Here is a 23,996-nt window from a genome sequence, read left to right as displayed (position 1 = left end):
GCCACTTCCTTATACACCACCTGTCCCAATTGTACACCACCTGTCCCTAACGCCTTGTCCTTCGGGGGCACTAGCCCGAAACTGTTCAAACTCACAAAACTAAAAGTTTTGGTAAACGTTCCTGCTGACCCTGGCCTTATAAGCCCCTGATCATACAACCAGACTCTGCGGGACTTCTCTGATCCTAATCAGGGAGTTCGCCTGGGAGCGTACCCCAACAAACTTTTCTTTCTTCACCTTTACCTCCTCCTGCATGTTCTTTCTTTGCTTAAAACCTTATAGTAAGGAGCATTTGTCATTTGATCTTTCAGAAGTGACTAGAATTATTTGAGGAAAATATAAAAATATTTGCCCATTTTTAGATATTGTTGTAAGGTGAATCCAGTCAAAACAGAGCAGCCACATTTTGAGAGGTGTAGTTAGGAGTCTTTATTAGTAAGCTGGCATCCACAAGCAGACTATTTTCACAATGACCTGAAGCCCTGAGAATGTAAGCAACACTATTAGAAAACTGAGCCATGAAAGCAGAAGAGGAAAGAAAGAGCAAAAACAATATCAACAGCCCATATCAACCCTAATGGAGAGCTGAAGTGGGGTACCATGCTGCCTGCAGCAGAGTCAGAAGACAGTGCCCAGCACAAGAGCTTGGTATAATGGTGTCTGCGCTGGTCTGACGCTAAAATCTGGTTAGCTCCAAGGCAAGGTCACAGGAAACTCAAGAGTCTCCCAAGTTCAAGGCACAGGACTGACAGGTCCAGTAACCTAACATCCACGTCCCATCCCCTGTCTCTATGAATTCAGACACACTGATCACCTAAGTGATGGGACTTGCCTGTTGCCAAACAACAGGATCTATTTACCTATCCTCTCTGGGTCTAAACAACATGGTTTGTCTGCAATTCAAAGGATGGCCTGTCTCACCTCCAGGCCTTGGGAGCTGGATAAACAACCCCCATCACCTAATTAAGAGCCAGGATGGCTGAGAAAACAAGGTGAGTTAGTTAGACCTAGTCTTTCCCTTACTTCAATATAAGTTATTCTAATTTGCACATCCTTTTAGTGCCATCAAGAAGAAATCTATACAGAGAGAGATTAGCAAGATGGGCTTTGGTTAATCTAACTGTATACTGTCTTCTTTTGCTATCCAAGTTCTTTTTATTTTTTACTTTTTCATTTCTTTTTTTAAAAAATATTTTTAAAAGAATAGCCTACCATTAAAATTTCTGAGCGTTAGCAATATGTACATTCTATGTATACTCAGAGAACTAAATTCATCAACCTGATACTTCACAAACACATAAAATATCGTTATTATTTTTTTCAGTTTGCTATACGGGAATTCTACCATGTGATATAGAGAAGCCACATTTTGAGAGGTTGAATCAGAAGTCTGTATTAAAAAGCCTGCAATGGTGAGTGGACTCATGGCCCAAAAATTTCATGCAGCTTCCAATGCACTTCATACTGTTAAGAAACTCAGCCACAATAGTAGAATAAAACAAATGCAAAACCCAGATAGAAAGGCCATTATCAAGACAACTAATAAGATCAGATACTGTTGGGGATGTGGCCAAAAGGGAACAGTACTACACTTTGATGGGAATGTAAACTTGTTCAACCACTCTAGACAACAGTATGGAGGTTTCTCAAAAGACTAAATATAACAGAAACTATGGGACCTATGTTTCTTTGGGCCTGGCTTACTTCGCTTAATATCATTTTTTCCAAGTCTTTCAATTTCTTAACATATGGGGCGATGTAATTCTTTCGGATGGAGGCATGGAATTCAATTGTGTATATATACCACATTTTCTTGATCCATTCAGTTACTGAGGGGCATCTGGGTTGGTTCCATAACTTAGCTATGGTAAATAATGCTGAGATAAACATAGTTGTGCTTGTAGCTTTAGTATGGTCTTGTTTGTGATCATTTGGGCAAATGCCCAAAAGTGGGATTGCTGGAGTTCTATGTAGAGTCTTTTGAAGAACCTCCATACTGCTTTCCAAAGTAGTTGAACAAGTTTACACTCCCATCAACAGTGCAGTAGAGTTCTCTTCTGTCCACATCCCCTCCAGCATCTGTTGTTATTAGAGTTCCTGATGATAGCCAGGAATCTCAATGTTAAGCTATGTACATATGACCATATAAGATAATGGTAAGCAAAATGAGCCCCAAGATAGGGACACAAATATCTTTTTTTCTTTCTTGCTATTTTTTACAACATATTTATAAGGTACCATGTGATTTTTTTTCTTTGTATGTGCCTCCCCTAAGGTATAACCCTTGTTTTCACTGTATTTGATATAGGACCCCTACATCTTGTATATACACTTGGGGAAGGGAAAAAACATAATGCTTAAATAAGGATACAGATTGACCCATTGTAACGATGTGATGTACAAAACACTGTGTTGTCAATGAACTTTACAACTTTGGCGGAGTGCTGGGGAGGGGAGTGATAGTTGTGGAGGTGGGAGGGAAGGGGTGGTAGGGGAAAACAAAGGATGAGGCTCTAAATATAGAGCTTCTCTGCAACCCAGCAATCCCACTCTTCCACTCCTGGGTATTTACCCAAATCACCACAAACATGGCTACATTAAAGCTACCAGCACAGCTATGTTCATTGCAGCAGTATTTACAATAGCTAAGATATGGAATCAACCCAGATGCTCCTCAGTGGATGAATGGTTCAAGAAAGTATGGAATTCTATGCTTCCATCAGAAAGCATGGCATTGTCCCATTCATAGGAAATGGAAAGATTTGGGAAAAAAATCATCTTAAACAAAGTAAGCCAGACCCAAAGAAACACAGGCTGCATGGATTTCGAGGTTGCTTTTAGTGTAACATTTGCACTTATTTCTTTTCTCTTTATCTCACCCCTCCCTGCCATTTGGCCTATTCCCTATTGACACTGCTTTTGATTACTGTATCCATTTCCTTATATATAAGTTTATCTGATTTGGAGAAGGAAAGGGGAATCACAAACAGTGATACTCACTAGACACTATATTGGAAATGAAATTTACAACTTGGGGGGAAGGAAAAAGAGGGAGAAGGAAATGGAAGAAAATGAGGAAGGGGTAACACTGTTTACAAAAAATGTACTCATTACATTACTTATATGACAGTGACCTCTCTGTATATCACCTTTAGAATGAAACTATTAAAAATAAGGGAAAAAATACATAAAGAGCAGGAAACAATCTCAACAAACCAGATTAAGTCTAATTTAAAGCCCAAAAGGGTTGCCATGGTAATCTGAAGAGAGTCAGGAGATATGAGGCATAGAGCAATGACAATAGAGGGAGAAGGGCCAACAAATGGTGATTGCTAGGGGTATTGTCACAGGGAGCTCAAGAGCTCAACGTTCTTGCCAGTTCATGGTAGAGGTGTGGCAGGTTTGGAAATCTATTCTCCAAGTCCATACCCATCTGCTTCTAATGGTTCAGGTGCCTATCACCTGAGGGGGGAGGTGAGGAAGTAGAATCTTACCTTACATCCCCATCATCCACCAAGATGCCAAGATGGTGCTCCTTAGACTCAGTGTCCATATGTCAAGTTCATGTATGTGGAATAGAAATCTGGAAGTGTTTGTCTGTGAAAATACCCTAATGATTACCCCTGGGACCTTTAGTTTGAGCAATATCATTATTTTATATTTTTATACCAAAAGAGAATTTGAAGTTGAAATAGACACTCTCATCAGTTCACATGTGCTGATGTTCTTGTCATAATAACTTGTTTGAACACAGCAAGAGTGTGTCTCCTCCCTGGTCAGAAGCATTAAATGTGCTTGTCCTTATCCTTTCATCACAAGGTAAAGAAAAAAAAAGTAATCTACCAGGTTCAAGATAACATACTATCTCCAAGACCCAAGTGGTCATTGATATAAAACCTATACATCTATAACATACAGCCTTCATCGGCTCTAAGCTCTGCCTCCTCAAGTTGCATGAATTCTAGGCATTCTTCTAGTTCCTTTAGAGATATGGTTGGGAAACTTTCCTTACAGAAAACTTGACTCTTGTAAAGCTCATTTGGCTTATTTTCTCTCTTTCATTATTCTCTCTTTCTCTCTCTCTCAGATATTGTTTCAAATTATCTGTTGTGCAGGTCTGAAAACTTGATTATTTATAAAAATTTGTATATTATTTTATTTGCAGAATGTGCGAGAATAAAGTGCATACTCATTACTTTGTAATAGAATCTTACCCTGAGTTGTGTATATCATAATTGGATGTAGTAAAGCACAGGGTACTAAGTGTGACTCTAAGAGAAGCAATAAGTATTTGTTCTAATCAGATAGCATCCCCTTAATCTGACTTACAATGATGAAAACACAAATTAATATTGAACAAAATTTGTTTCATGAAAACTGCATGAATACTGTGAGTCAGTGTTTGGTAAAGTAGTTAGTGTTTAGAGGGAGATTATATTTCAAAATAAAAATGACAAATTGTTGCCTACCGGTAATTTTAAGCAATTAGATATTTAATCACATCTAATGAGCTTTGTGATCTTAATTAAGTCATTTAATTTTAATTTCTTTTTGTTAATCATGGGCCTGAATTCTGGGCCTGGGTACTGTCTCTCAGCTCTTCATCTCAAGGCTAGGGCTCTGCCACTTGAGCCACAGCACCACTTCTGGCTTTTTCTGCTTATGTGATGCTGAGGAACCAAACCCAGGGCCTCATGCATGCAAGGCAAGCACTCTACCACTGAGCCACCTTCCTAGCCACAGTCATTTAATCTCTATTTGAGTTTGCTCCTATTTTAAATAGAAATCACAATGATATCCCTCTCATTATATTGTTGTAAAATTAAATGATTTTCTTCTAAAATTAAATGAATTTTCATAAATATAGGGAATCCATAACTACATTGTATGTAGTCAGTTTTATTTAGTGTTAGAAACACATGCTAGTCCAGATACATATTATAGTTAAATTCACTATAGCAAATACAAGTGTTTAAATTATTTTAAGAAAAATACTTTTGCATGAAAACTGGACTCAAAATATATTCATTTTAATTGCATTTATTTTAAGATATATGTCTTATATATATGTATATGTGTGTGTGTGTGTGTGTGTGTGTAGTGGTAAACTACCTAGTCTTTTGATTATTCTCCATAAATATTACTTTTTTTCCCCAAACATTATTTGTGATGTCTCAGTTACAGTTTTATTCATGGTAAGGTTATCTAAAAAAACATTAGTGAGTCATGGTCAGATTTTAGGTATTTCTTATCTCACGTTTTGAGTGTTTTGTAATCTCATTGCTATTCATTTCATGCTAGACAGATTTTTTTAAAGGGTAGTAATGTGATAAAATTCATTTTATACTGTTCACTTAAATTTTCTCCAAACAAAAGATAAAATTTACTTAATCTTGTTTCAAAGGTGGTGTCATTATATCAGATCTGTGGTCCAGGACTAAAATGAATACTAATGTTAAATGCAGAACAGAAGCATTATGATTAGAATATTTGTTCTCCATGTATTGAATTTTTCAGGGCTTTGTCAGGGAAGTCCAAGTTTAGAGTTCAAACGTGTAAATACAGTTAGTAGATAGAAATAGTTGTAGTTGTATTCAAAGACATATGGATCTTCGAATTTTATTTAGAATAATTAATAAGGTGATTTAAACCCACTGTTGAATATCTGGAGAGATCGAGAACATTCTCATTGCAAATGTAAGTGAGAATATTTGAAGTAAATTCAGTTTTCATGACTTTCTGTTGTGCCTGGGGGGTGGGGGTGGGGGAGGGTGTTTCCTATTCATTCTTCTACATGGTCCCTAGAATCAAGGAATTTCATATGACTCATTCATTCTGTTCAACATAGTCACTTGATAGCTATCAAGAAATGTATCATTTATGGTAATAAGGTTAATGAACCACAAGTTGGAAGGTCAAGTGCCTCTTTGCATTTATTTCAACACAAAAGATCTTCTGACATTTTTCTGTAGTTTGAATTGCTAAAATGCATCTCTGTTTTGTTCCAATCACTGTGAAAATTTTAAGGTAAAGAAAATGGTGATTTGTATCTTTCTCAGATTTTTAGTGATTTCAACTGTTTTGAAAGTACCTTAGTTTGAGTGGCTTTCAAACAATAGAGATTTATTTCTCACAATTCTAGAGGTTTACAGACTCTGGTCAGGGGTCTAGCATGGTGGAGTCCTGTTAAAGAAGACCCTATTCCTGGAGCAAATGATCAAATTCTCACTGGTAACAGAGGAAGAGGAGCCTGGGGAACCCTCACAAAAATTCACCGTTCTCACCAATTCTGTTTAAATTGTCTTAGCTAACTTTTCTTCAAGCACTCTAATGTTGAATTAAATGAGGTTATTAAACAGGCCAGGTGAACTGATTAGCATATGTAATCTCAGCTACTTGAGAGGTAGAGATAAGAGAATCACAAATTTAGGTCACTCTGGATCATAAATTTAGCAAGAGATTGTCAAGTGCCCCATATAAAGATAATAAGATATTTCAATATATATGTATTTATTTGTATGTGTACATGGGTGTATGCATATAAATACAGTGCTTTTTTTCTCTTTTTAGAAGTATTTTCACTTGTATATTTTTGTATTGAATGAATTAAAATGTAAAGTGGAAGATAAAACAAGAAAGGATAAGCTAGGTATAGAAGAATATGACCATAATCATGGCATGCAGAAAGCATAGGTAGAAGGATTTTGATCCTATGCTACCTCAAGCAAAACGATGGTAGCTAAAGAAAAACTAAAAACCAAAATCCTGGTGGTGTAGCTAAAGATAGATTGTGTGCTTCCTAGCAAGGCCCTAAGCTTCAACCACAGCACTGCCAAAATAATACACAATAAAAAAAAGACTAATAATGAAAACTTTGGATAAATGAAAAATTTATTTTTCTTGTACATCACAGGCAAAAGTTATAATGACTGTATTTAAAGAGTCTGTGTTTTTACTATTTACAAAGTAAATACCAACCTATTCCAGAAGAAGACAATGTTGAAAGAGACCAAAACTGACTCATGGTAGTACAATCAGAGCACATGTCAGCAAGGGAACACTGAAAACGCATTTCTTTTTGAAAAGTCAATTTACATTCCTTTTTTCTTAGAAATGCAAAAAAAGCAGAAACTGATGGCTGGCTGAATAAATGTATTATCTTCCTAAGATGTTCTGTTCAATGAAACATATGAAGCTTTAGCTAACCTTGTAACACAATTCAGTATATACTCTGTGGTGAGCTTTCATGTGGGGCTTTTTATAATTATGAGTTGAAAAGAATGAGTGGAAAAGTTTAGCTTCGACAGATTCTGCAATTGATAGATATATGAAATGTTGATCTCTTTAAAGTGCAAAAAAAAAAAAAAAGAAAAGAAAAATGGCTGGGAAGGTGGTTCAGAGGTAGAGTGCTTGCCTCTCATGCATAAGGCCCTGGTTTGATTCCTCAGCACCACATATACAGAAAAAGTCGGAAGTGGCCCTGTTGCTCAGGTAGTAGAGCACTGGCCTTGAGCTGAAGAGCTGAGGGACTGTGCCCAGGCACAGAGTTCAAGGCCTATGATGAAAGAAAGAAAGAGAGAAAGAAAGAAAGAAAGAAAGAAAGAAAGAAAGAAAGAAAGAAAGAAAGAAAGAAAGAAGAAAGGAAAGAAAGAAAGGAAGACAGATAGACAGAAAGAAAGAAAGAAAGAAAGAAAGAAAGAAAGAAAGAAAGAAAGAAAGAAAGAAAGAAAGAAAGAAAGAAAGAAAGAAAGAAAGAAAGAAAGAAAGAAATCTGAAATCTGGCTTCAGATTTTTAGTCCGTAATTGGTTATCTCCCTTGCTATTAGGAAGGAAGGAAGGAAGGAAGGAAGAAAGGAAGGAAAGAAGGAAGGGAGGGAGGGAGGGAGGTAAGGAGGGAGGGAGGGAAGGAAGGAAAGAAGGAAGAAAGAAAGAAAGAAAGAAAGAAAGAAAGAAAGAAAGAAAGAAAGAAAGAAAGAAAGAAAGCAAGAAAGAGAGAGAGAGAGAAAGTGCAAGAAAAGAAGGATCAGGTAGGGAAGTTAAATTGTCTTAAACATATCATTAGAATATTAAGCAGGCATCCATGTTAAGTTGTGCTTTCCTGAGATTTGCTTTTTCATGATTCTTTAGCTTCATAACATCACACAGTACGACCAAAGGAAGATATTCTTAAAAGATCACAAAGGCTCAGTAGGCATGTGCGTATGATCATATATAATGATGCTTATGGAAATGTGCTCCAAGAAATCGAGTTTTTGCTTTTGTTCCCCTTTCTCTCTTTTCTTGCCTTTTTTTTAAAAAAAATATTCTGTACCTTTTATCTTTTATCTAAGTTCATCTGTTTGAGGAAGGGTGAGGGGGAACACAGAAATTGTGGGACAAAGGGTGAACAAATGAAGCATATTCAGTAGACACGATGTTAAAAATGAACTAAACAACTTGTGAGAGAGGAGGATAGGGATGGAAAAAAGTGGGAGAAAACTAGGGAAGATGGATACTGTTCAAAAAGAAATGTGCACATGACCTGACTTGTGTAATGGAACTCCTCCGTAGATCACCTTCACAATAAAATAAGTAAATGACGTTATGTTATTCAGCTTTTTTCCTCCTGTGACAAAATGCCTAAGAAAGCTAAAATAAAAGAATGAGAGTTATAGGGATTTTGTTTTGTTTTGTTTTGTTAGTTCCTGGCTTCAGATTTTTAGTCCATAATTGGTTATCTCCCTTGATATTAGGATTATTCCCAGGAAAAACAGTATGGAGAGAGAAGAAAATTGTGGAGTCGCAGGATCCTCTTCAAGAATATGATTTCTAGTAGTAATCTCTGAAAGATTTTACCACATCCCGAGAATATCATTAGCTAGTGAAGTAGCCTACAGCATGTGAGCCTTTGGGGTCATTTAAGATACAAAACATAGTGGTAGACCAGCTTTTTCTCAACATGCCATATATACATCCTATTAAGTGGCGGTAACTAAACATAAATGGCCTATTTAATTATTTCACTTGGCCATCTCACTGATGTAAAGCTTTCAGAAATTTTTAAACTTTTAATCATTAAAATCATTAGTAGTGCTTGGTTTTTCTTAAGCATTTTTTTTCTTCTTTTTTTTTTTTTTTATTGTGAGAATACCGTACAGAGGAGTTACAATTACATGGGCAAGATAATGAGTACATTTCTTATCGAGCATTGTAGTCTCCTCCTTTGTTTCCCCTTCCCATCCCTTCCCTTCCTCCCCCCCAACCCTCCCACCCAATCCTCCTCCTTCCCCCCTCCTCCACCACCAAAGTTGTAAAGTTCATTTTCGCCATAACGACTTGTACATCTCATTGTTGCAATGGGTCCACCTGTATTCCTATTAAAACAATTTGTTTTCTCCCTTCCCCTCCACAAATAATATCCTTAAAAAACAGTGAAAGCAGGGGTTATACTGTGGGGGAGGGACATACAAAGCAACAAAAAAATCATCTTATAAATGTGTTAGAAACAATCTCATGAAAGAAAAAAAAATTTGAATACTTATCTTGGGGTTCATTTGCTTAACATCAACTTATCTGACCTTTTCTGCTTGACTCAGACATATACTAATTATTGCAAATAAGGGAAATCATAGGACCTATGTTTCTTTGGGCCTGGCTTACTTCACTTAATATAATTTTTTCCAAGACTTTCCATTTCCTAACAAATGGGGCAATGTCATTCTTTCTGATGGAGGCATAGAATTCCATTGTGTATATATACCACATTTTCTTGATCCATTCATCTACTGAGGGGCATCTGGGTTGGTTCCATATCTTAGCTATAGTAAATAATGCTGCAGTAACATAGTTGTGCTGGTAGCTTTAGAGTGGTCTTGTTTGTGATCATTTGGATAAATGCCCAAAAAGTGGGATTGCTGGGTCATAGGGGAGCTCTATGTGGAGTCTTTTGAGGAACCTCCATACTGCTTTCCAAAGTGGTTGAACAAGTTTACACTCCCACCAACAATGCAGTAAGTTTCCCCTCTGTCCACATACCCTCCAGCATCTGTTGTTATTAGAGTTCTTGATTATAGCCATTCTAACTGGAGTGAGGTGGTATCTCAATGTTGTTTTGATTTGCATTTCTTTTCTGGCTAGGGAGGTTGAGCATTTTTTCATGTGTCTATTGGCCATCCTTCTTTCTTCTTCAGAGAAATTTTTCTTTAACTCTTTAGCCCACTTATTTATTGGGCAGTTGTTTCTTTGATGATTTATTGTTGGGGATTTAATTTTTTGAGTTCAGGTATATTTTAGATATGAGACCCTTGTCCATTGTACGGCTAGCAAAGATCTTCTCCCAATCCATGGGCTTTCTATTGTTCTTGCTAGCTATGTCCTTTGCCATGCAGAAACTCTGCACTTTCATGCAATCCCATTTGTCCAACTCTTTAAGCTTTTTTTATGCAGTTAAAATATTAAAATTCACTGACATGAAGTACCTTTGTACCTGGAAGATATGCTGTAAACCTCAGTTTGGGGGAACAATACAAAATGCCAACCATTTGGGCACAGGTGGCTCATGCCTGTAATCCTAGCTACTCAGGAGATTAAGATCTGAGGATTGAGGTTCAAAGCCAGCCCGGGCAGAAAAGTGCGCGAGACTATTATTTCCAATAAACCACCAAAAAACCGGAAGTGGCGCTGTGGCTCAAGTGGTAGAGCACTACCCTTGAGCTGAAGAGCTGAAGGACAGTGTCTAGGGCCAGAATTCAGGTCCCATGACTGCAAAAAAAAAAAAAAAAAAAAGCCAACAAGAGTAGCGAACTTCTAAAACAAGGTAAGACATAAAAAAATAAATCTAGTAATAGAATGGTGACAGTTCCTGAAATCTTAAAAATCTAAAAGTCTGTGCCTAGAGGCCTATTCTATCAATACCAGCTGTGTGAGCTTATCAAAGTAATTTAACCTCTCTGAGGCTTACATACATAAATATTCAGTGATAACACTTGCCTTCTAACAAGTAGAATAAGACATGAAAGTGCAATTTGTGATGCTTACATTATAGTTATTTTTCACTCCTATTTTGTGTCTTAGAAACTTTTCTGTATAGAAATGCATAACCAGCAACTCACTTATTCTGCAATTTGCAAAGAATTCAGAATGTGGTAAAGCATCTTCTCTTTTATCCAGTGTTTTTCACTTTGATTTTATAGTTCACAGACAACAGCAGTCAATTACTGAACTAGTTTCAAATACATTAATACAATCATTCTGTGGCCTCAGAACAAATAACCTGCATTGAGAAATAAATTGTTGAATAAAATATTGCAGAGCACAAAGTATTTCGTAAAAGTACATAGACTACTATGTCCAATACATCCGTCTAGTTGTTTCATTGAGAACGCACACTAGTTTCCTTTATAAAACATGCACATACAGCATTGATTTTATAAATTCTATTTCTTAGTAAGAATAAGATTATAGACAGCTTTAGGGGAGACAGTGATGATATAGAAAGACAGATGAACTTGGCATCAAAACCCTTGGGCTAAGATATTTACTTTTCTAGTATTTGCCCTTGAATATTCCTATATTTTAGAACATTCAGATCCTTCATATTGCAAAGAATTCTGATATTTACTACTGTAATCTTCACTCATCCTTACTAGTCTGATAATTCTAGTAAATACTTTTTATAAATTGACACACATACACATGCACTATATATATGTTTGTTTAACATTCCCTGAGTTATATATGTCACATGTATTTATATGTGTTCTCTCTCTAAAATATATATATATATATATAACACATATTATGCATATGTTCTCTAAGTTATGTGTCATATATGTATATATACATTTATACATTTACACATGAACAGTTGGTCTTGGTCTATCATATATTCATATATTTTAATGAATGCAATAAAGATTACATGTCATATTTTCTTTCTTTCTTTCTTTCTTTTGGTCAGATGTTGGTCTTGAACTCTGGGCCTGGGCACTGTCCCTCAGATCTTCAGCTCAAGGCTAGCCCTCTACCATTTGAGCCCCAGTACCACTTCCAGTTTTCTGAGTGGTTTATTGGAGATAAGAGTTTCAAGGACTTTCCTGCCCAGGGTGGCTTTGAACTGCAATTCTCAGCCCTCAGCCTCCTGAATAGCTAGGATTTCAGGCATGAGCCACCGTCACCCATATTTTCTTTTTATACTTCAGAAACAAATTTTCTTTAGACTGAATATCTTTCAGCTGCTTTGATAAGCTATATTAGGTTTTATGAATGAGATTGCCTTTAATGAAAGACAAGCAAAGACCTCATAAGGAGAAAAGTTTTATCCTCTGTTACCATAAAATTTAAAATTCACCCCCACTTTTGCAATAATAGAAGTATTATCCAGAAGAAAAATCATTAGAAAAACTACATTTGCCTCAGATCAATGCATTCATCATATTTAAGCAGATCCTAATCTGTACTGTTTATAAACTGAATATGTATATATAGAAATTATAGACATTTATAGAATAGATATGTCTCCGCCTTTGATTATTCATTACTATTTAATCCCATGTTTGTAAACAAGTAGTCCCACGTGATATGTAAAATAGACTACAGGAAATATGATAAGATCTTCATATCTTCTTTGCTGTTATTAAAACCTATTATGTTTATTATTTAAGTTTAAAGTTAATTATGTTTTAATATCAAATTAATTGCATCAGAAATCCTTCCCCAATAGTAATGTACAACATATCTTTAATAAAAAATGTGATTTTAGTAAAAGTAGAAAAAGTATATATATGTATATATTCATTTTTTTGGTAAATAGTTCTAAAGACACAAGATGGCACTGCTAGTCTTTATGTGTCACTGGAAAAAGGTAAATCGTTTGAAAATGTTTATTGCCATTTTTCATGCTTCTTCTACCTGGTATTAAACAAGGTTACATTTATGCATTTAAACAGTCATGAGAAATGCAAAATTTAAAAATGATACAGGGAAAGTTCTGTTTATATAATGGTTGACATTGTATTTACATTTCAGATATATGTTTCCTTGTCCTTACAGCATGTATACTGAACTAGATGGTCTTTAATATTCTACTTTTGAGTATCTGCAACATTAACTAATAATCAGACATACTCAAAAATTGAGATAAGAAGAACTGGAATTCTTCCTACTTCAATGATTGAGTAAAGAAGTGAGGTTTTCCTGACTTGTAATTCACAAGGTTTTATATCTCTAAGCCTACTTGCAAATACTAATATATTTATTTTCATTTAGCACATCATAAACTATTGATAGTGAGTTCACTTCATTTAGTAATCATTTTTATGGTAAAAATTTATTTTAAAAAATACATATGACCTTATGAAATGATGCTAAGCAAAATGAACTCCAAGACATGTACACAAGAGGTTTTCCTTGTTGTTGTTTTTAATATTCCATGTGATTTTATTGTTTCTTATATGTATTCTTCCCCCTGTTGTCACTGTATTTGATTTTGGTACCCTGGTATTGTATATACATTTATTTGAATTAGGGAAGAGAAGGGGAACAACAGAATGGTGAGACAAAGGACAAGGGGGACCAATGCAACAGCGACATACACAAGACAGTATGTTGGAAATGATCTGTACAACTTGGGGGGTTCAGAGGGAGGGAAAGTAGGAGAAAAATGAGGGAAGGGGTAACAAGTTTGACAAGAAATGTACTTATTTCCTTAATTATGTAACTGTAGCCTCTCTGTACATCACCTTGACAATAAAAAAATGTACCCTGTTCCATGTAGAGTTATCAGCTATAACACTGTAAGGTACATTTTGAGAAAATGCAGTATTATTACTTTCACTAGAGCCAGGTTTGATTCCCTACTCTGAAAGGACCCTTTCTCCCTTTCTCCCTCTTCTCCTTTCCTCCCTCTTCTCCCTTCCTTTCTATGGAATTCCTATTCTTATTCCTCCTTTTCCTGAATCTATTCATGATATTTTCACATGTAATTTAATTATCCTCGTGAATCTGGTACAGAAAAGTTGTTCTTAAAACTATTCTTGTTTTTGGAAGTGGGGCTGTGGCTCAAGTAGTAGAGTGCTAGCCTTCAGCTGAAGAACTGAAGGACACTGCCCAGGCCCAGAGTTCAAGCCCCATGACCAGCAAAAACAAACAAACAAAAAACACTATTCTTTTTTCCAGATCCTCAATCCATAAGCTCACAAGAAGGATGAAAGTAACCACTACTTGTGATTATTCTACACATTCTGGATGGTTGAATCAAATTGAAATTGAGGAATTAAATAAGACAAATGCTATATTTTAAAGATAAGAACAATAAAACCAACTGTGAAAACTAGAATCAAGAAAAAAATCAACAGACATCCAAATCAATTTTATTCCTTTTCCTTATTTGATGTCAAATTTATAATATTTTGAATCATTTTAATATGTAGTAATTATACTCTCTGGTTGTCTGTGCTTATAAAACATAATCTACTTGTATACAACTGGTCAAGTTGAATTGCACCCTATTGTAAGTCAACCTTGATTAAGCAATTCCTATTAATGTTCTTGCTCTTAATACAAGGAAATTGAGCCATGGAGTGGCCATAGAGATTAAGCCTAGCTAGCTGGCATCCTTGAAGCCCAGCTATAGAATTTGTGTTACAAGAAAAGAATGAAGTTTAAGTCAAGCAGACCAGAAAACACAGATCTGCAAGGCATTCTATTTTCTTCCTTCCTCTGTTCAGGTATTAGTTTTTAGACTTGCTTGATATTTTCTGTCCTATCTTCTAGTAAAAGTAGAATGGTGAGAAGGCACTGAGAAACAATAAGGGAAACAAACAACCACTGATTTGTGAAATTGTTATTTAATTTCAAATGTTAATTCTAAGCAAGCTTGTGAGAAAAAGACAAAAATTATGTGTTTCAGTGTGAATGACTGCTGTTGTACTCTTCAAACACAAAAGCAAAAAAGAACAATGAGTTTCAGAAAAATCAACAAAGAATTTTGGGCACTAGCCAGTTCAGAAACACATGAAAAAAAAAAAAACATTAATTTGGGGAAATAAATAAATTCTTGTCTTTCAAACCAAGCTCTTCACTTTCACTTTTAGATGTGATAATATTCACTAGAAAGATCATATCTGCAGCTTCAAACAGACCCTAGTAAACAAATTCAGAATCTTGATTTTCATAGATTTTTTTTTCTGTCCCAAGGTTTTTATAGGACTTTCAAAGGCAGTTGAGGGCAGAGCACAGAGCGAAATCACCCAGGATTCAGTGGAATCTTTAAGAAGGTGTGGAAGCTTTAAAAAAAAAAAAGAAGAAACAAAACCAAAAACATCATGACTCTGAATGGCAGCTTTTTTTTTTTTTTTCCTATAGGCAGCCAGGCAAAGCCCTTCTAGGCCAGTGAAAGTCAGCTCAGAGCTACTCTTTGATGGCCTACCTATGACAAAACCTCAAATGGTTGGGGAAGTTCATTTCAGATACAGATCTGAAGCTAACTTATCCAATTTATCTGGTCAGAAAATCTTGCTGTGAATCTTTTGAAAACAAGATGACTTGTGAGATTTTTCTCTTTCTTTAGTAATCCTAGATTGCGTCTGGGGAGAAGATGTGGCATGAACAGTTTTATCTCTTATTTCAGCTAACACTAAGAAATACATGATGGCAAGGAATACAAATCCACAGATGAGCATGAAGATCATGCCTTCACAGGAACCATATATTTAAGGATAAAATCGTGTATGTGAAGTCACGATCTGTTTTACCCTGAGGAGATGCTACAGTTATCATGATTATTGCATCCAATCTTAAAAATTAATGAAAGGAGAAATCATTCCTAGTTACTACAGCCCAGTCTTCCAGAAACAGTGCATATAATAGTCATACAATGGCGCATGCTTCAAAGTATATTCTGACTCCTCATTATGTAGAAAGGCCAATTTGGTAAGTTCAAGCAGAAGCATGATATGTTTTAAATAGTCACAAAACTACCATTAAAACACAAAGTATTAACAAATTAGACTGACTTTGTTGTACATATATTCTTTGCTATAGCTGTTACTTGGAAAAGCAGACTAAACAAGAATATTTCAATAGGTAAAAAGATAAAAGTTATGTAGTAAATCATAATATATTTAACTTACTTAGCAATATATGAGAGTGCAGGAAATCTTATAGGCCATATTTTCTTCAGAGAAAATTCTGAAGTGTCCAAGTTCTATTTTTTGGCCCTTAGATATATTACATAAACTCTGAAGGAGCCATCCTATAATTTCTCCTTTTTGGAATGTCAGTAAAAACTCCCATTCTCTTGATCTCAGTTTAGCCATCTATAAAAGGGGGAGGGGTAGACACTATGGGGAAGAGTTGGAGCAGATGACTATTGTGTCTTATCACAGTAAACTTAATGCTTCATATTTCTACAAATTTTCTTCTGTGATCTCTATTGAAATGAAGTCCTTAAAATGAATAACATTTAATATATGCCTTGCCATTCAATATTATTCATTAGAATCAATAAAATAAAATTCAGCTATTTTAAAGTTCAATTCCATAGAAAGAGTACCTAGGCTTGCCAAAAATCATGCAGATAATTAAGGCTAGAATAGCAATTTAGTTTTGAGCTTATGTGAAAATGGTTTTATTTTACTTTGCTGATTCTACCCCATCATGCTAACTATAGGCTTCTCAATGAATTTGGTAGTTTCAAGTGTATTTTAAAAATAATGATCATATATATTTTGCAATTAGGTCCTTTGAGAAAAATACAATTGAGAAATATAAACCATGTTACAGGTTTTAATTGAACACAATGGCAGCTTAAACAAAAAGTAATGACTAAGATACTGTGCCTTTATTAAATCAAAAAGTAATAATAAAGAATCAAGTAATAGTATGATAATATAGACACATTAGCACCAATAATCATAACATCCAACGTATTGAAGTTCACTTTTGAATAAAGTTAGCAAGTAGGTTTCAAAATGTATGAGTTAATAGCTAAAACGATCCAGAGTAGAAATTTAGATGAATAAACTAGGTAAGATAGATATTGCAAATGAACTGTCAACTGATAATACTGCACTTAAGTATGAGTAAATGTTGATTGTAGCTTTTTACAGTTAGAGATGGACATACTGTACATCCAATAAATCACGTTAGGTCTATTCATATGATTAGCATCCTTTGTTCAACTATTTGGTTACAAAAAGAAGTAACAAATACTAATTTTATTTTTAAAGGAAGTTATTAAATCTTAAAAAATGAATAAAATAGTTAATATCAGATGAGCATATTTAGATGACACATTTTTTGCACATCTGTGTCCATATCCACATGTACTAGTCACATCTCGTGTATTTATTCTATATTTATAAAAATATTAACCTTGATGAGATACTTTTAGAAACCAGATTTAGTTATTTTATGATCAAACACCTCACACTATATCTAGTTTCCATAGATGTATTAATAACTTAAATTCTCATTGATTTCTTTAGTTGAAATACGTTGGCTTATTGAAAAAGATATACACTTCACAGCAGTCATCACTGTTCATAATTTATTTCCATCCATAGATACTCTCTGAAACAGTGGTGGTGTTGTGTAAGAGGTCATCCTAATCTCAGTTTCTTGGAACACAAGCATTAGCTCTAGTCACATTTCCCTTAGTAAGCTGGAGTGTGAATGTGCTAGTCTGGTGTGAATGCTTGAGTCTGACCTGTACTCCAGGTCACATCAATTCCAAATGTTTCTCATCTTCCTTGATTCACAAGGTTCAATTTTATCTCTTTTTCATCTGATATCAGAAGCACAATAGGAACCAAGAAATAAGATTATTCCTATGTAGGAAAGCATCAGGAATAACACACTGCCATTTCACTCACATTCTGTTGACCCATATCAGGGCCATGAATTACTTTAGCAAAGCACATTATCTGCAAAGACCAATGTAGCTAGAATTTCTACACACATGACTTTATTATTGCTTTCAGAAAACGTTTTATAGTCTCTATTTATTAGTGTGTTGATTTTAAGATAAACTGCATTTAGTCTGTATTTTTCTCTGCTCAATAGACAAAACTTGATAAATTATTCCATAAATAGTATGCTCTCCCATTGGGAAGAGACTGCACACACAGTCATTACACAGTTAATATGTAAAAATGAGCTATTACCTTATAAAATTTAATAATTAAATTATTCTACAGAAGCAAGAATCATAAAATTTTTAGTTTATAGGTAATCTTAGTCTTAAATATATGAAGCCATTTGTATATTCTTTTCTTGATGCAAACTGTTTCCCACCAAAATCATCAAAATTAAACCATATATATTTGTTCCTTCATCATCCATGTGCTTCCATGCAATCAACAACTCTATGATATGATTGAATATTTATTTGTAAGTATCAATTACACTTTAAAGCATTCTTATGATTTTATGTAAAAAAGTAATAGAAGACAGAAGAAAATGTATCTCGAAATTCCTTGCACCTTGAAAATTTGTGTGTGTGTGTGTGTGTGTGTGGTCTTTCCTTCCTTTTATTTATTTATATTTATTTATTTTTTTTGGGGGGGGGGGTCTGGTCGTGGGGCCTGAACTCTGGGCCTGGGTGCTGTCCCTCAGCTCTTCAGCTCAAGGCTAGCACTCTACCACTTGAGCCATGAAGATGTTCAACCTCTTTAGCCATGAAAAGAAATGCAAATCAAAACAACATTGAGATACCACTTCACTCCAGTTAGAATGGCTAAAATCAAGAACTCTAATAACAACAGATGCTGGAGGGTATGTGGACAGAAGGGAAACTTACTGCATTGTTGGTGGGAGTATAAACTTGTTCAGCCACTTTGGAAAGCAGTATGGAGGTTCCTCAAAAGACTCCATATAGAGCTCCTCTATGACCCAGCAATCCCACTTTTGGGCATTTACCCAAATGTTTACAGACAAGACCACACTAAAGCTACCAGCACGACTATGTTTACTGCAGCATTATTTACTATAGCTAAGATATGGAACCAACCCAGATGCCCCTCAGTAGATGAAGGGATCAAGAAAATGTGGTCCATATACACAGTGAAATTCTATGCCTCCATCAGAAAGAATGACATTGCCCCATTTGTTAGGAAATGGAAAGGCTTGGAAAAAATTATATTAAGTGAAGTAAGCCAGGCCCAAAGAAACATAGGTCCCATGGTTTCCTTTATTTGCAATATATAGTATATGTCTGAGTCAAGCAGAAAAGGTCAGATAAGGTGATGTTAGGGAAATGAACCCTAAGATATGTATTCAAATGTTTTTTTTTTCTTTCATGCGATTGTTTCTAACACATTTATAAGATGATTTCTTTGTTGCTTTGTATGTCCCTCCCCCACAGTATAACCCCTGCTTTCACTGTATTTGATGTTGGTATAATTTGTGGAGGGGAAGGGGAAAAACAAATCGTTTAAATAGGGACACAGGTGGACCTATTGCAACAATGAGATGTACAAGTCGTTATGGCGAAAAACAAACTTTACAACTTTGGTGCGGAGGGGGTTGGGAGGGGGTGAGGAGGATTGGGGGGGGGGTTGGGGGGGCGGGAGGATGGGAACAGATGGGAAGGAGAAACAAAGTAGGAGGCTACAATGCTTGATAAGAAATGTACTCACTATCTTGCCCATGTAATTGTAACCCCTTTGTATTTTCACAATAAAAAAACACTGCTTTGTATGTATCTATAGAATGTATAGTATTATATATATTCCATTCACTAATTGCCCTTTAATCATTGTTCATATTTCTATAAAATTGTATTCAGTATTACTCAAACTTAATTCAGTAGTAATAGTGTATGCAGGTTTTGTTTAAATCAGATGATGTGAATGTATAGATAAATATATATACAAGAAATATTTTACAAGTGATGATGAGTAAACTACAAAGATACAGATAAGAAATTACTTTTGTTGCAAATTTTCAAACATTTATATTATAAAGTGTATTGAAAATATCCAAGATCATAGCCAAAGTTGAGTTTTACTGAGGATATTGTTGATTTAGTTCACTTTCATGAATGTTTATATAATTATTGGTATTCTTTTTTGCATCATTTTCTTTTTTAAAATTTTATTGTATTTTCTTCAGCTTTTATTTCTTGGACATTTAATGCCAGCACAGATAGAATTATTTCATGTTAATTCCTTTCTTTCTTTCCTTTGTTTTCCTTTTGACCCAGTCCCAGACTTTGAACTCAGGGCCTGTGCACTATGCCTGAGCATTTTTCTCAAGGCTAGCATTTTACCAGTTGAGTCAGAGCTCCATTTCTGAAATTTTGGTTGTTAATTGGAGATAAGAATCTCAAGTACTTTCCTGCCTGGGCTGGCTTTGAACCATGATCCTCAGATCTCAGCTTCCTGAGTAGCTAGGATTACAGGCATGAGCCACCAACGACTGGCCTTTTTCTTAATTATTATAAAACAAAATATATTTGTGTAATATGTATGCAGTGCAGGATTTTAAAATGTTTCATAAAATAATTACCTAATAATCCAAATTGCTGATTATATAAAGTAGGCCAAGCAAGACTTTTGATTAAAATTTTTCAGGATCTATCTATCTATCTATCTATCTACACACACTTATGTAAAAGATTCTCGTATGAAGAAAAAAAATAAAGTTATCTTTATTTTATTCTGGCTGAACTTACATTTCACCTATAGCATGCTGAAGTAGAAGCAATAAAAAGTTTAATTTTAACTGAAATATTCAACATGAAATTTTAACTTCACTCTCAGTCAAGGACAGAGCATAATACGTTTTCAATTTCTTTTTCATTTGTTCTGATTGATGAATATCTTTTTTCATTTAGTTTAATATCTTTTAGACAGCACTTTGCAAATTTCTGTAAATGAATCAGTGATCCACATTTATATGAGTAATTACTAAGGCTTTACAATTGTGTTCTCAGTTTTAACTCCAATCACCATAAGATTTCTATAAAGATATCTTTTATATCTTCTCGAAAAGTTCTTATGTTCAGTATAATTCTAATTTCTGGTTTTTTTTGCAAAATTGCAAAAATACCTGGGTAATTCTACTCCTTACTTTCATTGTTTGTTCTGAAATGGATGAATTCTAACATTTTATTATTTGGATAAGAATATGTGATCACATATGTTTTCTTTGAACATTTTCACATACTCTATTGCTTGTCATTACTTTATTGACATTGTCTTTTGCAGAATGTGAGTCTTAATTTTAATGAAGTCTAGTTTATCCATTATTTTTTTCATAGATAGTTCATGTGTTGCTGTATCTAAAACTTATGACCATAGTTAAGGTCAGCTAGGGTTTCTTCTCTGTTATCTTTGAAGTATGCAATAATTTTACATTTTAATGTTAATTCTCTGATCTATTTTGTTAATCTTTTGAATATTGTTTAGTCTGATGTCTCTTTATTTTGTATTTTCTTACTTATTATTTATTTTCCTGTTCATACTGTGACTTCAACTCAGGGCTGGGTGCTGTCCTTTGGCTTTTTTGGTCTTGGCTGGCACACTACCTCTTGAGATACTGTTCTACTTTAGGCTTTCTTGATGGTTAACTGGAGATGATTTTCACATCTGGATTGCCTTTGAACTAAGATTCTTAGATCTCAATCTTCTGATTAGCTGAGATTACAGGTGTGAGCCACCAGTGCCAAGTTGTACTTTCTTTTTGAATGTGAATGTCCAGTTGTCCAAACCATATTTAGTGAAAATATTTTTTTCTCATATTGTGCTGTCTTTGTTCAAGATTTGCTAAGTTTATTTGTTTCTTTTTTATGTATTTTATTTATTTGTCTTATCGATCAAAATATATACTCTTTTGTTTCTGCAGTTTCATCATAATTTCTGACATTAATCAATTTCAACCCTCAAGAGTTATTCAATATTGAGTTCCTATTTATCTTTCAATTTGTTCCATTGCTTCTGCTCCAAATTCTCTTTTGTTTTCCATGCCATTTCTTAAACCTCACCTTTTTGTTCAGTGTTGGTATTTTTATGCTTTTCTTTTTTCCATTGATGCTCCCTTTGTCTGATGTTTCCTTCCTCTTGAAGCAGTTAGGAATCATGCATAGTTTGAGGACTGCCCAAAAGATCATTTCTGTCTATATTCTCCCCTTAATTTCACACGGGTAAATTCAAATTCCTGATCTACTTATTTACTAGCGCAAGCAATTAACAACAGAAGCTTCTCATGTCCATAGGTTAATGCCAAACCTACAGTATCAGCATTCTTAGTTGCTCTGGTTTTATTTTCAGTTAGGGATAGTACTCTCATTGCTTTTTAAACGTATTTTCTCTAATGATAATTATCACTTGTCAAAAATATATTTAAGGTATCTATTTTGTTCTCTTTCTGTTTTTCTCCATTAGAAAGAAAACTGTGGATTTGTATTTTTCTGCTTTGATTTTTTTAATGACATACACTGGGATCTGTTCCTAGCAAAGAATTTAGAAATGACTGAGTAAAATTTAGATTTTTTATAGTGAAAATAAAATCATAAGGGCAATTCATATGGATTTGAAAATTCTCTGCAAAGAAAAAAAATATTGCAAATTCATTTCAGATTGGCTTTAGAGTACTATAGCACATCTTTGTAGTATTCTATTATAAAATTTTATCATAGACATTATAAAGAAAAAATACTTATATGAGTTGAATATCTATGTAAGGATTCTTTAGTCTGTAGTTTTCTTTATTTCCTAAGGTTTCTAAGATACATGCTTATTACCTTCCTGTGAATATAGAAAGCAAAAACATGCACAGCATATACAGGGTTGCTTTTGAAAATATTTCCCCATTCTTTCATTTCTACAGATGGTCCCCTCTGGTTACATAGAAAATGTAGGTAATTCAAACACAGTACATTCTAGTAAGATGCAAAAATGATTGTCTATATTCAGCATGTCTCCTTATATATTTTAATATAATTACATAACTATCTAAAAAAGTCACTTAAAATTCTATTTGATAGGCTGGTTTTCTATAGGCTTGGTAAAATCCATTGAATTCTTTACATTTGCAGGAACTTAAGACTAGCTAGGTTTAGAAACATACTTATGGAAACATAGTCCATATTAACAGGATAAGCTGCAACCTGTATATGTACATGGATGATAAAAAAGTACATATGGAAGACAATACATAAGTTCCTATAATTATTAGGTAGAAGCTGAATGTGATATGGACATAAATATGTATAATTCTTCTAACTACATGTGAGGCAATTCAGATTTATTAGCTGGGAGGGAACGTTGAAGTATGAATTTAAAGGACTGGTAGATTGTCATTGTAGCTACTTTGGAGAGTGAGAATGAGAGACTTGTAGTTCAAAGCCATCCTACTGAGAAAAGTGTGTGGCATTCCTTTATCAACCCATGAGGGAAGAGCAGTGTGTGCTTGTCATCACAAGCTCCCTGGGAGACTGAGAAGGGAAGATGGTGTTACAGGCAAGCCTAGGCAGAAAAGTCTTTGAGATTCCATCCCGATAGAAAGGAAGCTGGACAGAATGGCAAGTTCCTGTGACCCCAGAGAGTACAGGGATGCTAAATGTAGTCACACCCAGGACTGACTGATGCAATCCCATTTTTCAAGCATCTGACTTGTGGATCCCCTGAAATTCAGAAAGTTCTGCCTATCATGAAAAGTTCTAAGATTTCTCCTGCTGTATTCTGTAGTGTTTTCAAGGTTTCAGGTCTTACATTGAAATGTTCCACTCATTTTGAATTACTATACGTACTAGGTTAGAGGTAGGGATTCAGTTTCATCACAGTTCGTTGGAAAAGCTGTACTTTTATGCAACATATATATTTGGCTACTTTGTCAAATATCAGATAGTTGAAGGTATGTATATGGTTTTGTTTCTTGGTATTCAAGTTTATACTATTGGTCTTTAGGCCTAGTTTTTTGCCTGTAATAAAACTGGTTTGATTAGTATACTAACCAAATAATAAAGTTCAAAGTAAAAATTCAAAGTCTAGAATTGTAATACCTCTAGCAATGCA

This window comes from Dipodomys spectabilis, unplaced genomic scaffold, assembly GCF_019054845.1.
Source record: "Dipodomys spectabilis isolate Male_0828 unplaced genomic scaffold, ASM1905484v1 ptg000032l, whole genome shotgun sequence".
NCBI classification, from domain to species: Eukaryota; Metazoa; Chordata; class Mammalia; order Rodentia; family Heteromyidae; genus Dipodomys; species Dipodomys spectabilis.
This window is presented reverse-complemented; position numbering follows the sequence as displayed.